The following is a 20,336-nucleotide window of genomic DNA, read 5'->3' as shown; positions in this document are numbered from 1 at the left end:
TAGACTCCTTTTGATGATGTCAGCTATACAGAGGGCCCCTTTTGACCTCCTGAACATATTTCTGGCCAAAGAGTCCTCGATCTTGGGCTTTCTATACATACTCAGAGACTCCTTCTGATGCTTCATAAGCCATATAGATGTCCATATCTTACCTTTTGAACTCATTTGTGGTCAAAGTGTTCTCAAAATTTTTCAAACTATATAAAGTTATAGACTCCTTTTGATGATAAATCAAGCTATACAGAGGGCCCCTTTTGACCTCCAGAACATATTTCTGGCCAAAGAGTCCTCGATCTTGTGCTTTCTATACATACTCATAGACTCCTTCTGATGCTTCATAAGCCATATAGATGTCCATATCTGACCTTTTGAACTTATTTGTGGTCAAAGTGTCCTAAAAAAAATTCAAATTATATAAAGTTATAGACTCCTTTTGATGATGTCAGCTATACAGAGGGCCCCTTTTGACCTCCTGAACATATTTCTGGCCAAAGAGTCCTCGATCTTGGGCTTTCTATACATACTCAGAGACTCCTTCTGAGGCTTCATAAGCCATATAGATGCCCATATCTGACCTTTTGAACTTATTTGTGGTCAAAGTGTCCTAACATTTTTTCAAACTATAGAAAGTTATAGACTCCTTTTGATGATAAATCAGCTATACAAAGGGCCCCTTTTGACCTCCAGAACATATTTCTGGCCAAAGAGTCCTCGATCTTATGCTTTCTATAGATACTCATAGACTCCTTCTGATGCTTCATAAGCCATATAGATGTCCATATCTGACCTTTTGAACTTATTTGTGGTCAAAGTGTCCTCAAAATTTTTCAAACTATATAAAGTTATAGACTCCTTTTGATGATAAATCAGCTATACAGAGGTCCCCTTTTGACCTCCTGAACATATTTCTGGCCAAAGAGTCCTCGATCTTGGGCTTTCTATACATACTCATAGACTCCTTCGGATGCTTCATAAGCCATATAGATGTCCATATCTTACCTTTTGAACTTATTTGTGGTCAAAGTGTCCTCAAAATTTTTCAAACTATATAAAGTTATAGACTCCTTTTGATGATAAATCAGCTATACAGAGGGCCCCTTTTGACCTCCTGAACATATTTCTGGCCAAAGAGTCCTTGATCTTGGGCTTTCTATACATACTCATAGACTCCTTCTGATGCTTCATAAGCCATATAGATGTCCATATCTGACCTTTTGAACTTATTTATGGTCAAAGTGTCCTAAAAAAAATTCAAACTATAGAAAGTTATAGACTCATTTTGATGATAAATCAGCTATACAGAGAGCCCCTTTTGACCTCATGAACATAATTCTGGCCAAAGAGTCCTCGATCTTGGGCTTTCTATACATACTCAGAGACTCCTTCTGATGCTTCATAAGCCATATAGATGCCCATATCTGACCTTTTGAACTTATTTGTGGTCAAAGTGTCCTAACATTTTTTCAAACTATAGAAAGTTATAGACTCCTTTTGATGATAAATCAGCTATACAAAGGGCCCCTTTTGACCTCCAGAACATATTTCTGGCCAAAGAGTCCTCGATCTTATGCTTTCTATACATACTCATAGACTCCTTCTGATGCTTCATAAGCCATATAGATGTCCATATCTGATCTTTTGAACTTATTTGTGGTCAAAGTGTCCTCAAAATTTTTCAAACTATATAAAGTTATAGACTCCTTTTGATGATAAATCAGCTATACAGAGGGCCCCTTTTGACCTCCAGAACATATTTCTGGCCAAAGAGTCCTCGATCTTATGCTTTCTATAGATACTCATAGACTCCTTCTGATGCTTCATAAGCCATATAGATGTCCATATCTGACCTTTTGAACTTATTTGTGGTCAAAGTGTCCTCAAAATTTTTCAAACTATATAAAGTTATAGACTCCTTTTGATGATAAATCAGCTATACAGAGGTCCCCTTTTGACCTCCTGAACATATTTCTGGCCAAAGAGTCCTCGATCTTGGGCTTTCTATACATACTCATAGACTCCTGCTGATGCTTCATAAGCCATATAGATGTCCATATCTGACCTTTTGAACTTATTTGTGGTCAAAGTGTCCTAACAAATTTTCAAACCAAATAAACTTATAGACTCCTTTTGATGATAAATCAAGCTATACAGAGGGCCCCTTTTGACCTCCAGAACATATTTCTGGCCAAAGAGTCCTCGATCTTATGCTTTCTATACATACTCATAGACTCCTTCTGATGCTTCATAAGCCATATAGATGTCCATATCTGACCTTTTAAACTTATTTGTGGTCAAAGTGTCCTCAAAATTTTTCAAACTATATAAAGTTATAGACTCCTTTTGATGATAAATCAGCTATACAGAGGGCCCCTTTTGACCTCCTGAACATTTTTCTGGCCAAAGAGTCCTTGATCTTGGGCTTTCTATACATACTCATAGACTCCTTCTGATGCTTCATAAGCCATATAGATGTCCATATCTGACCTTTTGAACTTATTTGTGGTCAAAGTGTCCTCAAAATGTTTCAAACTATATAAAGTTATAGACTCCTTTTGATGATAAATCAGCTATACAGAGGGCCCCTTTTGACCTCCTGAACATATTTCTGGCCAAAGAGTCCTCGATCTTGGGCTTTCTATACATACTCATAGACTCCTTCTGATGCTTCATAAACCATATAGATGCCCATATCTGACCTTTTGAACTTATTTGTGGTCAAAGTGTCCTAAAAAAAATTCAAACTATAGAAAGTGATAGACTCCTTTTGATGATAAATCAGCTATACAGAGCTCATGAACATAATTTTGGCCAAAGAGTCCTCGATCTTGGGCTTTCTATACATACTCATAGACTCCTTCTGATGCTTCATAAGCCATATAGATGTCCATATCTGACCTTTTGAACTTATTTGTGGTCAAAGTGTCCTAAAAAAAATTCAAATTATATAAAGTTATAGACTCCTTTTGATGATGTCAGCTATACAGAGGGCCCCTTTTGACCTCCTGAACATATTTCTGGCCAAAGAGTCCTCGATCTTGGGCTTTCTATACATACTCAGAGACTCCTTCTGATGCTTCATAAGCCATATAGATGTCCATATCTTACCTTTTGAACTCATTTGTGGTCAAAGTGTTCTCAAAATTTTTCAAACTATATAAAGTTATAGACTCCTTTTGATGATAAATCAGGTATACAGAGGTCCCCTTTAGACCTCCTGAACATGTTTCTGGCCAAAGAGTCCTCAATATTGGGCTTTCTATACATACTCATAGATTCCTTCTGATGCTTCATAAGCCATATAGATGTCCATGTCTGACCTTTTGAACTTATTTGTGGTCAAAGTGTCCTCAAAATTGTTCAAACTATAGAAAGTTATAGACTCCTTTTGATGATAAATCAAGCTATACAGAGGGCCCCTTTTGACCTCCAGAACATATTTCTGGCCAAAGAGTCCTCGATCTTGTGCTTTCTATACATACTCATAGACTCCTTCTGATGCTTCATAAGCCATATAGATGTCCATATCTGACCTTTTGAACTTATTTGTGGTCAAAGTGTCCTAAAAAAAATTCAAATTATATAAAGTTATAGACTCCTTTTGATGATGTCAGCTATACAGAGGGCCCCTTTTGACCTCCTGAACATATTTCTGGCCAAAGAGTCCTCGATCTTGGGCTTTCTATACATACTCAGAGACTCCTTCTGAGGCTTCATAAGCCATATAGATGCCCATATCTGACCTTTTGAACTTATTTGTGGTCAAAGTGTCCTAACATTTTTTCAAACTATAGAAAGTTATAGACTCCTTTTGATGATAAATCAGCTATACAAAGGGCCCCTTTTGACCTCCAGAACATATTTCTGGCCAAGAGTCCTCGATCTTATGCTTTCTATAGATACTCATAGACTCCTTCTGATGCTTCATAAGCCATATAGATGTCCATATCTGACCTTTTGAACTTATTTGTGGTCAAAGTGTCCTCAAAATTTTTCAAACTATATAAAGTTATAGACTCCTTTTGATGATAAATCAGCTATACAGAGGTCCCCTTTTGACCTCCTGAACATATTTCTGGCCAAAGAGTCCTCGATCTTGGGCTTTCTATACATACTCATAGACTCCTTCGGATGCTTCATAAGCCATATAGATGTCCATATCTTACCTTTTGAACTTATTTGTGGTCAAAGTGTCCTCAAAATTTTTCAAACTATATAAAGTTATAGACTCCTTTTGATGATAAATCAGCTATACAGAGGGCCCCTTTTGACCTCCTGAACATATTTCTGGCCAAAGAGTCCTTGATCTTGGGCTTTCTATACATACTCATAGACTCCTTCTGATGCTTCATAAGCCATATAGATGTCCATATCTGACCTTTTGAACTTATTTATGGTCAAAGTGTCCTAAAAAAAATTCAAACTATAGAAAGTTATAGACTCATTTTGATGATAAATCAGCTATACAGAGAGCCCCTTTTGACCTCATGAACATAATTCTGGCCAAAGAGTCCTCGATCTTGGGCTTTCTATACATACTCAGAGACTCCTTCTGATGCTTCATAAGCCATATAGATGCCCATATCTGACCTTTTGAACTTATTTGTGGTCAAAGTGTCCTAACATTTTTTCAAACTATAGAAAGTTATAGACTCCTTTTGATCATAAATCAGCTATACAAAGGGCCCCTTTTGACCTCCAGAACATATTTCTGGCCAAAGAGTCCTCGATCTTATGCTTTCTATACATACTCATAGACTCCTTCTGATGCTTCATAAGCCATATAGATGTCCATATCTGATCTTTTGAACTTATTTGTGGTCAAAGTGTCCTCAAAATTTTTCAAACTATATAAAGTTATAGACTCCTTTTGATGATAAATCAGCTATACAGAGGGCCCCTTTTGACCTCCTGAACATATTTCTGGCCAAAGAGTCCTCGATCTTATGCTTTCTATAGATACTCATAGACTCCTTCTGATGCTTTATAAGCCATATAGATGTCCATATCTGACCTTTTGAACTTATTTGTGGTCAAAGTGTCCTCAAAATTTTTCAAACTATATAAAGTTATAGACTCCTTTTGATGATAAATCAGCTATACAGAGGTCCCCTTTTGACCTCCTGAACATATTTCTGGCCAAAGAGTCCTCGATCTTGGGCTTTCTATACATACTCATAGACTCCTGCTGATGCTTCATAAGCCATATAGATGTCCATATCTGACCTTTTGAACTTATTTGTGGTCAAAGTGTCCTAACAAATTTTCAAACCAAATAAACTTATAGACTCCTTTTGATGATAAATCAAGCTATACAGAGGGCCCCTTTTGACCTCCAGAACATATTTCTGGCCAAAGAGTCCTCGATCTTATGCTTTCTATACATACTCATAGACTCCTTCTGATGCTTCATAAGCCATATAGATGTCCATATCTGACCTTTTGAACTTATTTGTGGTCAAAGTGTCCTCAAAATTTTTCAAACTATATAAAGTTATAGACTACTTTTGATGATAAATCAGCTATACAGAGGGCCCCTTTTGACCTCCTGAACATTTTTCTGGCCAAAGAGTCCTTGATCTTGGGCTTTCTATACATACTCATAGACTCCTTCTGATGCTTCATAAGCCATATAGATGTCCATATCTGACCTTTTGAACTTATTTGTGGTCAAAGTGTCCTCAAAATGTTTCAAACTATATAAAGTTATAGACTCCTTTTGATGATAAATCAGCTATACAGAGGTCCCCTTTTGACCTCCTGAACAGATTTCTGGCCAAAGAGTCCTCGATCTTGGGCTTTCTATACATACTCATAGACTCCTTATGATGATTCATAAGCCATATAGATGTCCATATCTAACCTTTTGAACTCATTTGTGGTCAAAGTGTCCTAAAAAAAATTCAAACTATATAAAGTTATAGACTCCTTTTGGTGATAAGTCAGCTATACAGAGGTTCCCTTTTGACCTCCTGAACATATTTCTGGCCAAAGAGTCCTCGATCTTGGGCTTTCTATACATACTCATAGACTCCTTCTGATGCTTCATAAGCCATATAGATGTCCATATCTGACCTTTTGAACTTATTTGTGGTCAAAGTGTCCTAAAATTTTTCAAACTATATAAAGTTATAGACTCCTTTTGATGATAAGTCAGCTATACAGAGGTTCCCTTTTGACTTCCTGAAGATATTTCTGGCCAAAGAGTCCTCGATCTTGCATTTTCTATACATACTCATAGACTCCTTCTGATGCTTCATAAGCCATATAGATGTCCATATCTGATCTTTTGAACTTATTTGTGGTCAAAGTGTCCTCAAAATTTTTAAAACTATAGACAGTTATAGACTCCTTTTGATGATAAATCAGCTATACAGAGGTCCCCTTTTGACCTCCTGAACAGATTTCTGGCCAAAGAGTCCTCGATCTTGGGCTTTCTATACATACTCATTAACTCCTTATGATGATTCATAAGCCATATAGATGTCCATATCTAACCTTTTGAACTCATTTGTGGTCAAAGTGTCCTAAACATTTTTCAAACCAAATAAAGTTTTTGACTCCTTTTGATGATAAATCAGCTATACAGAGGTCCCCTTTTGACCTCCTGAACATGTTTCTGGCCAAAGAGTCCTCAATCTTGGGCTATCTATACATACTCATAGACTCCTTCTGATGCTTCATAAGCCATATAGATGTCCATATCTGACCTTTTGAACTTATTTGTGGTCAAAGTGTCCTAAAAAAATTCAAACTATATAAAGTTATAGAGTCCTTTTGATGATAAATCAGCTATACAGAGGTCCCCTTTTGACCTCCTGAACAGATTTCTGGCCAAAGAGTCCTCGATCTTGGGCTTTCTATACATACTCATAGACTCCTTATGATGATTCATAAGCCATATAGATGTCCATATCTAACCTTTTGAACTCATTTGTGGTCAAAGTGTCCTAAAAAATTTTCAAACCAAATAAAGTTTTAGACTCCTTTTGATGATAAATCAGCTATACAGAGGGCCCCTTTTGACCACCTGAACATATTTCTGGCCAAAGAGTCCTCGATCTTGGGCTTTCTATACATACTCAGAGACTCCTTCTGAGGCTTCATAAGCCATATAGATGCCCATATCTGACCTTTTGAACTTATTTGTGGTCAAAGTGTCCTAACATTTTTTCAAACTATAGAAAGTTATAGACTCCTTTTGATGATAAATCAGCTATACAAAGGGCCCCTTTTGACCTCCAGAACATATTTCTGGCCAAAGAGTCCTCGATCTTATGCTTTCTATAGATACTCATAGACTCCTTCTGATGCTTCATAAGCCATATAGATGTCCATATCTGACCTTTTGAACTTATTTGTGGTCAAAGTGTCCTCAAAATTTTTCAAACTATATAAAGTTATAGACTCCTTTTGATGATAAATCAGCTATACAGAGGGCCCCTTTTGACCTCCTGAACATATTTCTGGCCAAAGAGTCCTCGATCTTGGGCTTTCTATACATACTCATAGACTCCTTCTGATGCTTCATAAACCATATAGATGCCCATATCTGACCTTTTGAACTTATTTGTGGTCAAAGTGTCCTAAAAAAAATTCAAACTATAGAAAGTGATAGACTCCTTTTGATGATAAATCAGCTATACAGAGCTCATGAACATAATTTTGGCCAAAGAGTCCTCGATCTTGGGCTTTCTATACATACTCATAGACTCCTTCTGATGCTTCATAAGCCATATAGATGTCCATATCTGACCTTTTGAACTTATTTGTGGTCAAAGTGTCCTAAAAAAAATTCAAATTATATAAAGTTATAGACTCCTTTTGATGATGTCAGCTATACAGAGGGCCCCTTTTGACCTCCTGAACATATTTCTGGCCAAAGAGTCCTCGATCTTGGGCTTTCTATACATACTCAGAGACTCCTTCTGATGCTTCATAAGCCATATAGATGTCCATATCTTACCTTTTGAACTCATTTGTGGTCAAAGTGTTCTCAAAATTTTTCAAACTATATAAAGTTATAGACTCCTTTTGATGATAAATCAGGTATACAGAGGTCCCCTTTAGACCTCCTGAACATGTTTCTGGCCAAAGAGTCCTCAATATTGGGCTTTCTATACATACTCATAGATTCCTTCTGATGCTTCATAAGCCATATAGATGTCCATGTCTGACCTTTTGAACTTATTTGTGGTCAAAGTGTCCTGAAAATTGTTCAAACTATAGAAAGTTATAGACTCCTTTTGATGATAAATCAAGCTATACAGAGGGCCCCTTTTGACCTCCAGAACATATTTCTGGCCAAAGAGTCCTCGATCTTGTGCTTTCTATACATACTCATAGACTCCTTCTGATGCTTCATAAGCCATATAGATGTCCATATCTGACCTTTTGAACTTATTTGTGGTCAAAGTGTCCTAAAAAAAATTCAAATTATATAAAGTTATAGACTCCTTTTGATGATGTCAGCTATACAGAGGGCCCCTTTTGACCTCCTGAACATATTTCTGGCCAAAGAGTCCTCGATCTTGGGCTTTCTATACATACTCAGAGACTCCTTCTGAGGCTTCATAAGCCATATAGATGCCCATATCTGACCTTTTGAACTTATTTGTGGTCAAAGTGTCCTAACATTTTTTCAAACTATAGAAAGTTATAGACTCCTTTTGATGATAAATCAGCTATACAAAGGGCCCCTTTTGACCTCCAGAACATATTTCTGGCCAAAGAGTCCTCGATCTTATGCTTTCTATAGATACTCATAGACTCCTTCTGATGCTTCATAAGCCATATAGATGTCCATATCTGACCTTTTGAACTTATTTGTGGTCAAAGTGTCCTCAAAATTTTTCAAACTATATAAAGTTATAGACTCCTTTTGATGATAAATCAGCTATACAGAGGTCCCCTTTTGACCTCCTGAACATATTTCTGGCCAAAGAGTCCTCGATCTTGGGCTTTCTATACATACTCATAGACTCCTGCTGATGCTTCATAAGCCATATAGATGTCCATATCTGACCTTTTGAACTTATTTGTGGTCAAAGTGTCCTAACAAATTTTCAAACCAAATAAACTTATAGACTCCTTTTGATGATAAATCAAGCTATACAGAGGGCCCCTTTTGACCTCCAGAACATATTTCTGGCCAAAGAGTCCTCGATCTTATGCTTTCTATACATACTCATAGACTCCTTCTGATGCTTCATAAGCCATATAGATGTCCATATCTGACCTTTTGAACTTATTTGTGGTCAAAGTGTCCTCAAAATTTTTCAAACTATATAAAGTTATAGACTCCTTTTGATGATAAATCAGCTATACAGAGGGCCCCTTTTGACCTCCTGAACATATTTCTGGCCAAAGAGTCCTTGATCTTGGGCTTTCTATACATACTCATAGACTCCTTCTGATGCTTCATAAGCCATATAGATGTCCATATCTGACCTTTTGAACTTATTTGTGGTCAAAGTGTCCTCAAAATGTTTCAAACTATATAAAGTTATAGACTCCTTTTGATGATAAATCAGCTATACAGAGGTCCCCTTTTGACCTCCTGAACAGATTTCTGGCCAAAGAGTCCTCGATCTTGGGCTTTCTATACATACTCATAGACTCCTTATGATGATTCATAAGCCATATAGATGTCCATATCTAACCTTTTGAACTCATTTGTGGTCAAAGTGTCCTAAAAAAAATTCAAACTATATAAAGTTATAGACTCCTTTTGATGATAAGTCAGCTATACAGAGGTTCCCTTTTGACCTCCTGAACATATTTCTGGCCAAAGAGTCCTCGATCTTGGGCTTTCTATACATACTCATAGACTCCTTCTGATGCTTCATAAGCCATATAGATGTCCATATCTGACCTTTTGAACTTATTTGTGGTCAAAGTGTCCTAAAATTTTTCAAACTATATAAAGTTATAGACTCCTTTTGATGATAAGTCAGCTATACAGAGGTTCCCTTTTGACTTCCTGAAGATATTTCTGGCCAAAGAGTCCTCGATCTTGCATTTTCTATACATACTCATAGACTCCTTCTGATGCTTCATAAGCCATATAGATGTCCATATCTGATCTTTTGAACTTATTTGTGGTCAAAGTGTCCTCAAAATTTTTAAAACTATAGACAGTTATAGACTCCTTTTGATGATAAATCAGCTATACAGAGGTCCCCTTTTGACCTCCTGAACAGATTTCTGGCCAAAGAGTCCTCGATCTTGGGCTTTCTATACATACTCATTAACTCCTTATGATGATTCATAAGCCATATAGATGTCCATATCTAACCTTTTGAACTCATTTGTGGTCAAAGTGTCCTAAACATTTTTCAAACCAAATAAAGTTTTTGACTCCTTTTGATGATAAATCAGCTATACAGAGGTCCCCTTTTGACCTCCTGAACATGTTTCTGGCCAAAGAGTCCTCAATCTTGGGCTATCTATACATACTCATAGACTCCTTCTGATGCTTCATAAGCCATATAGATGTCCATATCTGACCTTTTGAACTTATTTGTGGTCAAAGTGTCCTAAAAAAATTCAAACTATATAAAGTTATAGAGTCCTTTTGATGATAAATCAGCTATACAGAGGTCCCCTTTTGACCTCCTGAACAGATTTCTGGCCAAAGAGTCCTCGATCTTGGGCTTTCTATACATACTCATAGACTCCTTATGATGATTCATAAGCCATATAGATGTCCATATCTAACCTTTTGAACTCATTTGTGGTCAAAGTGTCCTAAAAAATTTTCAAACCAAATAAAGTTTTAGACTCCTTTTGATGATAAATCAGCTATACAGAGGGCCCCTTTTGACCACCTGAACATATTTCTGGCCAAAGAGTCCTCGATCTTGGGCTTTCTATACATACTCAGAGACTCCTTCTGAGGCTTCATAAGCCATATAGATGCCCATATCTGACCTTTTGAACTTATTTGTGGTCAAAGTGTCCTAACATTTTTTCAAACTATAGAAAGTTATAGACTCCTTTTGATGATAAATCAGCTATACAAAGGGCCCCTTTTGACCTCCAGAACATATTTCTGGCCAAAGAGTCCTCGATCTTATGCTTTCTATAGATACTCATAGACTCCTTCTGATGCTTCATAAGCCATATAGATGTCCATATCTGACCTTTTGAACTTATTTGTGGTCAAAGTGTCCTCAAAATTTTTCAAACTATATAAAGTTATAGACTCCTTTTGATGATAAATCAGCTATACAGAGGGCCCCTTTTGACCTCCTGAACATATTTCTGGCCAAAGAGTCCTCGATCTTGGGCTTTCTATACATACTCATAGACTCCTTCTGATGCTTCATAAACCATATAGATGCCCATATCTGACCTTTTGAACTTATTTGTGGTCAAAGTGTCCTAAAAAAAATTCAAACTATAGAAAGTGATAGACTCCTTTTGATGATAAATCAGCTATACAGAGCTCATGAACATAATTTTGGCCAAAGAGTCCTCGATCTTGGGCTTTCTATACATACTCATAGACTCCTTCTGATGCTTCATAAGCCATATAGATGTCCATATCTGACCTTTTGAACTTATTTGTGGTCAAAGTGTCCTAAAAAAAATTCAAATTATATAAAGTTATAGACTCCTTTTGATGATGTCAGCTATACAGAGGGCCCCTTTTGACCTCCTGAACATATTTCTGGCCAAAGAGTCCTCGATCTTGGGCTTTCTATACATACTCAGAGACTCCTTCTGATGCTTCATAAGCCATATAGATGTCCATATCTTACCTTTTGAACTCATTTGTGGTCAAAGTGTTCTCAAAATTTTTCAAACTATATAAAGTTATAGACTCCTTTTGATGATAAATCAGGTATACAGAGGTCCCCTTTAGACCTCCTGAACATGTTTCTGGCCAAAGAGTCCTCAATATTGGGCTTTCTATACATACTCATAGATTCCTTCTGATGCTTCATAAGCCATATAGATGTCCATGTCTGACCTTTTGAACTTATTTGTGGTCAAAGTGTCCTCAAAATTGTTCAAACTATAGAAAGTTATAGACTCCTTTTGATGATAAATCAAGCTATACAGAGGGCCCCTTTTGACCTCCAGAACATATTTCTGGCCAAAGAGTCCTCGATCTTGTGCTTTCTATACATACTCATAGACTCCTTCTGATGCTTCATAAGCCATATAGATGTCCATATCTGACCTTTTGAACTTATTTGTGGTCAAAGTGTCCTAAAAAAAATTCAAATTATATAAAGTTATAGACTCCTTTTGATGATGTCAGCTATACAGAGGGCCCCTTTTGACCTCCTGAACATATTTCTGGCCAAAGAGTCCTCGATCTTGGGCTTTCTATACATACTCAGAGACTCCTTCTGAGGCTTCATAAGCCATATAGATGCCCATATCTGACCTTTTGAACTTATTTGTGGTCAAAGTGTCCTAACATTTTTTCAAACTATAGAAAGTTATAGACTCCTTTTGATGATAAATCAGCTATACAAAGGGCCCCTTTTGACCTCCAGAACATATTTCTGGCCAAAGAGTCCTCGATCTTATGCTTTCTATAGATACTCATAGACTCCTTCTGATGCTTCATAAGCCATATAGATGTCCATATCTGACCTTTTGAACTTATTTGTGGTCAAAGTGTCCTCAAAATTTTTCAAACTATATAAAGTTATAGACTCCTTTTGATGATAAATCAGCTATACAGAGGTCCCCTTTTGACCTCCTGAACATATTTCTGGCCAAAGAGTCCTCGATCTTGGGCTTTCTATACATACTCATAGACTCCTTCTGATGCTTCATAAGCCATATAGATGTCCATATCTGACCTTTTGAACTTATTTGTGGTCAAAGTGTCCTAACAAATTTTCAAACCAAATAAACTTATAGACTCCTTTTGATGATAAATCAAGCTATACAGAGGGCCCCTTTTGACCTCCAGAACATATTTCTGGCCAAAGAGTCCTCGATCTTATGCTTTCTATACATACTCATAGACTCCTTCTGATGCTTCATAAGCCATATAGATGTCCATATCTGACCTTTTGAACTTATTTGTGGTCAAAGTGTCCTCAAAATTTTTCAAACTATATAAAGTTATAGACTCCTTTTGATGATAAATCAGCTATACAGAGGGCCCCTTTTGACCTCCTGAACATATTTCTGGCCAAAGAGTCCTTGATCTTGGGCTTTCTATACATACTCATAGACTCCTTCTGATGCTTCATAAGCCATATAGATGTCCATATCTGACCTTTTGAACTTATTTGTGGTCAAAGTGTCCTAAAAAAAATTCAAACTATATAAAGTTATAGACTCCTTTTGATGATAAGTCAGCTATACAGAGGTTCCCTTTTGACCTCCTGAACATATTTCTGGCCAAAGAGTCCTCGATCTTGGGCTTTCTATACATACTCATAGACTCCTTCTGATGCTTCATAAGCCATATAGATGTCCATATCTGACCTTTTGAACTTATTTGTGGTCAAAGTGTCCTAAAATTTTTCAAACTATATAAAGTTATAGACTCCTTTTGATGATAAGTCAGCTATACAGAGGTTCCCTTTTGACTTCCTGAAGATATTTCTGGCCAAAGAGTCCTCGATCTTGCATTTTCTATACATACTCATAGACTCCTTCTGATGCTTCATAAGCCATATAGATGTCCATATCTGATCTTTTGAACTTATTTGTGGTCAAAGTGTCCTCAAAATTTTTAAAACTATAGACAGTTATAGACTCCTTTTGATGATAAATCAGCTATACAGAGGTCCCCTTTTGACCTCCTGAACAGATTTCTGGCCAAAGAGTCCTCGATCTTGGGCTTTCTATGCATACTCATAGACTCCTTATGATGATTCATAAGCCATATAGATGTCCATATCTAACCTTTTGAACTCATTTGTGGTCAAAGTGTCCTAAACATTTTTCAAACCAAATAAAGTTTTTGACTCCTTTTGATGATAAATCAGCTATACAGAGGTCCCCTTTTGACCTCCTGAACATGTTTCTGGCCAAAGAGTCCTCAATCTTGGGCTATCTATACATACTCATAGACTCCTTCTGATGCTTCATAAGCCATATAGATGTCCATATCTGACCTTTTGAACTTATTTGTGGTCAAAGTGTCCTAAAAAAATTCAAACTATATAAAGTTATAGAGTCCTTTTGATGATAAATCAGCTATACAGAGGTCCCCTTTTGACCTCCTGAACAGATTTCTGGCCAAAGAGTCCTCGATCTTGGGCTTTCTATACATACTCATAGACTCCTTATGATGATTCATAAGCCATATAGATGTCCATATCTAACCTTTTGAACTCATTTGTGGTCAAAGTGTCCTAAAAAATTTTCAAACCAAATAAAGTTTTAGACTCCTTTTGATGATAAATCAGCTATACAGAGGTCCCCTTTTGACCTACTGAACATGTTTCTGGACAAAGAGTCCTCAATCTTGGGCTTTCTATACATACTCATAGATTCCTTCTGATGCTTCATAAGCCATATAGATGTCCATATCTGACATTTTGAACTTATTTGTGGTCAAAGTGTCCTAAAAAAAATTCAAACTATATAAAGTTATAGACTCCTTTTGATGATAAGTCATCTATACAGAGGTCCCCTTTTGACCTCCTGAACATATTTCTGGCCAAAGAGTCCTCAATCTTGGGCTTTCTATACATACTCATAGATTCCTTCTGATGCTTCATAAGCCATATAGATGTCCATATCTGACCTTCTGAACTTATATGTGGTCAAAGTGTCCTCAAAATTTTTCAAACTACAGAAAGTTATAGACTCGTTTTGATGATAAATCAGCTATACAGAGGGCCCCTTTTGACCTCATGAACATAATTCTGGCCAAAGAGTCCTCGATCTTGGGTTTTCTATACATACTCATAGACTCCTTCTGATGCTTCATGAGCCATATAGATGTCCATATCTGACCTTTTGAACTGATTTGTGGTCAAAGTGTCCTAAAAAAAATTCAAACTATATAAAGTTATAGACTCCTTTTGATGATGTCAGCTATACAGAGGTCCCCTTTTGACCTCCTGAACATGTTTCTGGCCAAAGAGTCCTCGATCTTGGGCTTTCTATACATACTCATAGACTCCTGCTGATGCTTCATAAGCCATATAGATGTCCATATCTGACCTTTTGAACTTATTTGTGGTCAAAGTGTCCTAACAAATTTTCAAACCAAATAAACTTATAGACTCATTTTGATGATAAATCAAGCTATACAGAGGGCCCCTTTTGACCTCCAGAACATATTTCTGGCCAAAGAGTCCTCGATCTTATGCTTTCTATACATACTCATAGACTCCTTCTGATGCTTCATAAGCCATATAGATGTCCATATCTGACCTTTTGAACTTATTTGTGGTCAAAGTGTCCTCAAAATTTTTCAAACTATATAAAGTTATAGACTCCTTTTGATGATAAATCAGCTATACAGAGGGCCCCTTTTGACCTCCTGAACATATTTCTGGCCAAAGAGTCCTTGATCTTGGGCTTTCTATACATACTCATAGACTCCTTCTGATGCTTCATAAGCCATATAGATGTCCATATCTGACCTTTTGAACTTATTTGTGGTCAAAGTGTCCTCAAAATGTTTCAAACTATATAAAGTTATAGACTCCTTTTGATGATAAATCAGCTATACAGAGGGCCCCTTTTGACCTCCTGAACATATTTCTGGCCAAAGAGTCCTCGATCTTGGGCTTTCTATACATACTCATAGACTCCTTCTGATGCTTCATAAACCATATAGATGCCCATATCTGACCTTTTGAACTTATTTGTGGTCAAAGTGTCCTAAAAAAAATTCAAACTATAGAAAGTGATAGACTCCTTTTGATGATAAATCAGCTATACAGAGCTCATGAACATAATTTTGGCCAAAGAGTCCTCGATCTTGGGCTTTCTATACATACTCATAGACTCCTTCTGATGCTTCATAAGCCATATAGATGTCCATATCTGACCTTTTGAACTTATTTGTGGTCAAAGTGTCCTAAAAAAAATTCAAATTATATAAAGTTATAGACTCCTTTTGATGATGTCAGCTATACAGAGGGCCCCTTTTGACCTCCTGAACATATTTCTGGCCAAAGAGTCCTCGATCTTGGGCTTTCTATACATACTCAGAGACTCCTTCTGATGCTTCATAAGCCATATAGATGTCCATATCTTACCTTTTGAACTCATTTGTGGTCAAAGTGTTCTCAAAATTTTTCAAACTATATAAAGTTATAGACTCCTTTTGATGATAAATCAGGTATACAGAGGTCCCCTTTAGACCTCCTGAACATGTTTCTGGCCAAAGAGTCCTCAATATTGGGCTTTCTATACATACTCATAGATTCCTTCTGATGCTTCATAAGCCATATAGATGTCCATGTCTGACCTTTTGAACTTATTTGTGGTCAAAGTGTCCTCAAAATTGTTCAAACTATAGAAAGTTATAGACTCCTTTTGATGATAAATCAAGCTATACAGAGGGCCCCTTTTGACCTCCAGAACATATTTCTGGCCAAAGAGTCCTCGATCTTGTGCTTTCTATACATACTCATAGACTCCTTCTGATGCTTCATAAGCCATATAGATGTCCATATCTGACCTTTTGAACTTATTTGTGGTCAAAGTGTCCTAAAAAAAATTCAAATTATATAAAGTTATAGACTCCTTTTGATGATGTCAGCTATACAGAGGGCCCCTTTTGACCTCCTGAACATATTTCTGGCCAAAGAGTCCTCGATCTTGGGCTTTCTATACATACTCAGAGACTCCTTCTGAGGCTTCATAAGCCATATAGATGCCCATATCTGACCTTTTGAACTTATTTGTGGTCAAAGTGTCCTAACATTTTTTCAAACTATAGAAAGTTATAGACTCCTTTTGATGATAAATCAGCTATACAAAGGGCCCCTTTTGACCTCCAGAACATATTTCTGGCCAAAGAGTCCTCGATCTTATGCTTTCTATAGATACTCATAGACTCCTTCTGATGCTTCATAAGCCATATAGATGTCCATATCTGACCTTTTGAACTTATTTGTGGTCAAAGTGTCCTCAAAATTTTTCAAACTATATAAAGTTATAGACTCCTTTTGATGATAAATCAGCTATACAGAGGTCCCCTTTTGACCTCCTGAACATATTTCTGGCCAAAGAGTCCTCGATCTTGGGCTTTCTATACATACTCATAGACTCCTTCTGATGCTTCATAAGCCATATAGATGTCCATATCTGACCTTTTGAACTTATTTGTGGTCAAAGTGTCCTAACAAATTTTCAAACCAAATAAACTTATAGACTCCTTTTGATGATAAATCAAGCTATACAGAGGGCCCCTTTTGACCTCCAGAACATATTTCTGGCCAAAGAGTCCTCGATCTTATGCTTTCTATACATACTCATAGACTCCTTCTGATGCTTCATAAGCCATATAGATGTCCATATCTGACCTTTTGAACTTATTTGTGGTCAAAGTGTCCTCAAAATTTTTCAAACTATATAAAGTTATAGACTCCTTTTGATGATAAATCAGCTATACAGAGGGCCCCTTTTGACCTCCTGAACATATTTCTGGCCAAAGAGTCCTTGATCTTGGGCTTTCTATACATACTCATAGACTCCTTCTGATGCTTCATAAGCCATATAGATGTCCATATCTGACCTTTTGAACTTATTTGTGGTCAAAGTGTCCTAAAAAAATTCAAACTATATAAAGTTATAGAGTCCTTTTGATGATAAATCAGCTATACAGAGGTCCCCTTTTGACCTCCTGAACAGATTTCTGGCCAAAGAGTCCTCGATCTTGGGCTTTCTATACATACTCATAGACTCCTTATGATGATTCATAAGCCATATAGATGTCCATATCTAACCTTTTGAACTCATTTGTGGTCAAAGTGTCCTAAAAAATTTTCAAACCAAATAAAGTTTTAGACTCCTTTTGATGATAAATCAGCTATACAGAGGTCCCCTTTTGACCTACTGAACATGTTTCTGGACAAAGAGTCCTCAATCTTGGGCTTTCTATACATACTCATAGATTCCTTCTGATGCTTCATAAGCCATATAGATGTCCATATCTGACATTTTGAACTTATTTGTGGTCAAAGTGTCCTAAAAAAAATTCAAACTATATAAAGTTATAGACTCCTTTTGATGATAAGTCATCTATACAGAGGTCCCCTTTTGACCTCCTGAACATATTTCTGGCCAAAGAGTCCTCAATCTTGGGCTTTCTATACATACTCATAGATTCCTTCTGATGCTTCATAAGCCATATAGATGTCCATATCTGACCTTCTGAACTTATATGTGGTCAAAGTGTCCTCAAAATTTTTCAAACTACAGAAAGTTATAGACTCGTTTTGATGATAAATCAGCTATACAGAGGGCCCCTTTTGACCTCATGAACATAATTCTGGCCAAAGAGTCCTCGATCTTGGGTTTTCTATACATACTCATAGACTCCTTCTGATGCTTCATGAGCCATATAGATGTCCATATCTGACCTTTTGAACTGATTTGTGGTCAAAGTGTCCTAAAAAAAATTCAAACTATATAAAGTTATAGACTCCTTTTGATGATGTCAGCTATACAGAGGTCCCCTTTTGACCTCCTGAACATGTTTCTGGCCAAAGAGTCCTCGATCTTGGGCTTTCTATACATACTCATAGACTCCTGCTGATGCTTCATAAGCCATATAGATGTCCATATCTGACCTTTTGAACTTATTTGTGGTCAAAGTGTCCTAACAAATTTTCAAACCAAATAAACTTATAGACTCATTTTGATGATAAATCAAGCTATACAGAGGGCCCCTTTTGACCTCCAGAACATATTTCTGGCCAAAGAGTCCTCGATCTTATGCTTTCTATACATACTCATAGACTCCTTCTGATGCTTCATAAGCCATATAGATGTCCATATCTGACCTTTTGAACTTATTTGTGGTCAAAGTGTCCTCAAAATTTTTCAAACTATATAAAGTTATAGACTCCTTTTGATGATAAATCAGCTATACAGAGGGCCCCTTTTGACCTCCTGAACATATTTCTGGCCAAAGAGTCCTTGATCTTGGGCTTTCTATACATACTCATAGACTCCTTCTGATGCTTCATAAGCCATATAGATGTCCATATCTGACCTTTTGAACTTATTTGTGGTCAAAGTGTCCTCAAAATGTTTCAAACTATATAAAGTTATAGACTCCTTTTGATGATAAATCAGCTATACAGAGGGCCCCTTTTGACCTCCTGAACATATGTCTGGCCAAAGAGTCCTTGATCTTGGGCTTTCTATACATACTCATAGACTCCTTCTGATGCTTCATAAGCCATATAGATGTCCATATCTGACCTTTTGAACTTATTTGTGGTCAAAGTGTCCTAAAAAAAATTCAAACTATATAAAGTTATAGACTCCTTTTGATGATAAGTCAGCTATACAGAGGTTCCCTTTTGACCTCCTGAACATATTTCTGGCCAAAGAGTCCTCGATCTTGGGCTTTCTATACATACTCATAGACTCCTTCTGATGCTTCATAAGCCATATAGATGTCCATATCTGACCTTTTGAACTTATTTGTGGTCAAAGTGTCCTAAAATTTTTCAAACTATATAAAGTTATAGACTCCTTTTGATGATAAGTCAGCTATACAGAGGTTCCCTTTTGACTTCCTGAAGATATTTCTGGCCAAAGAGTCCTCGATCTTGCATTTTCTATACATACTCATAGACTCCTTCTGATGCTTCATAAGCCATATAGATGTCCATATCTGATCTTTTGAACTTATTTGTGGTCAAAGTGTCCTCAAAATTTTTAAAACTATAGACAGTTATAGACTCCTTTTGATGATAAATCAGCTATACAGAGGTCCCCTTTTGACCTCCTGAACAGATTTCTGGCCAAAGAGTCCTCGATCTTGGGCTTTCTATACATACTCATTAACTCCTTATGATGATTCATAAGCCATATAGATGTCCATATCTAACCTTTTGAACTCATTTGTGGTCAAAGTGTCCTAAACATTTTTCAAACCAAATAAAGTTTTTGACTCCTTTTGATGATAAATCAGCTATACAGAGGTCCCCTTTTGACCTCCTGAACATGTTTCTGGCCAAAGAGTCCTCAATCTTGGGCTATCTATACATACTCATAGACTCCTTCTGATGCTTCATAAGCCATATAGATGTCCATATCTGACCTTTTGAACTTATTTGTGGTCAAAGTGTCCTAAAAAAATTCAAACTATATAAAGTTATAGAGTCCTTTTGATGATAAATCAGCTATACAGAGGTCCCCTTTTGACCTCCTGAACA

This window comes from Abramis brama, assembly GCF_963993115.1.
Source record: "Abramis brama genome assembly, chromosome: 22".
Lineage (NCBI taxonomy): Eukaryota > Metazoa > Chordata > Actinopteri > Cypriniformes > Leuciscidae > Abramis > Abramis brama.
Note: the sequence above shows the minus strand (reverse complement) of the source record.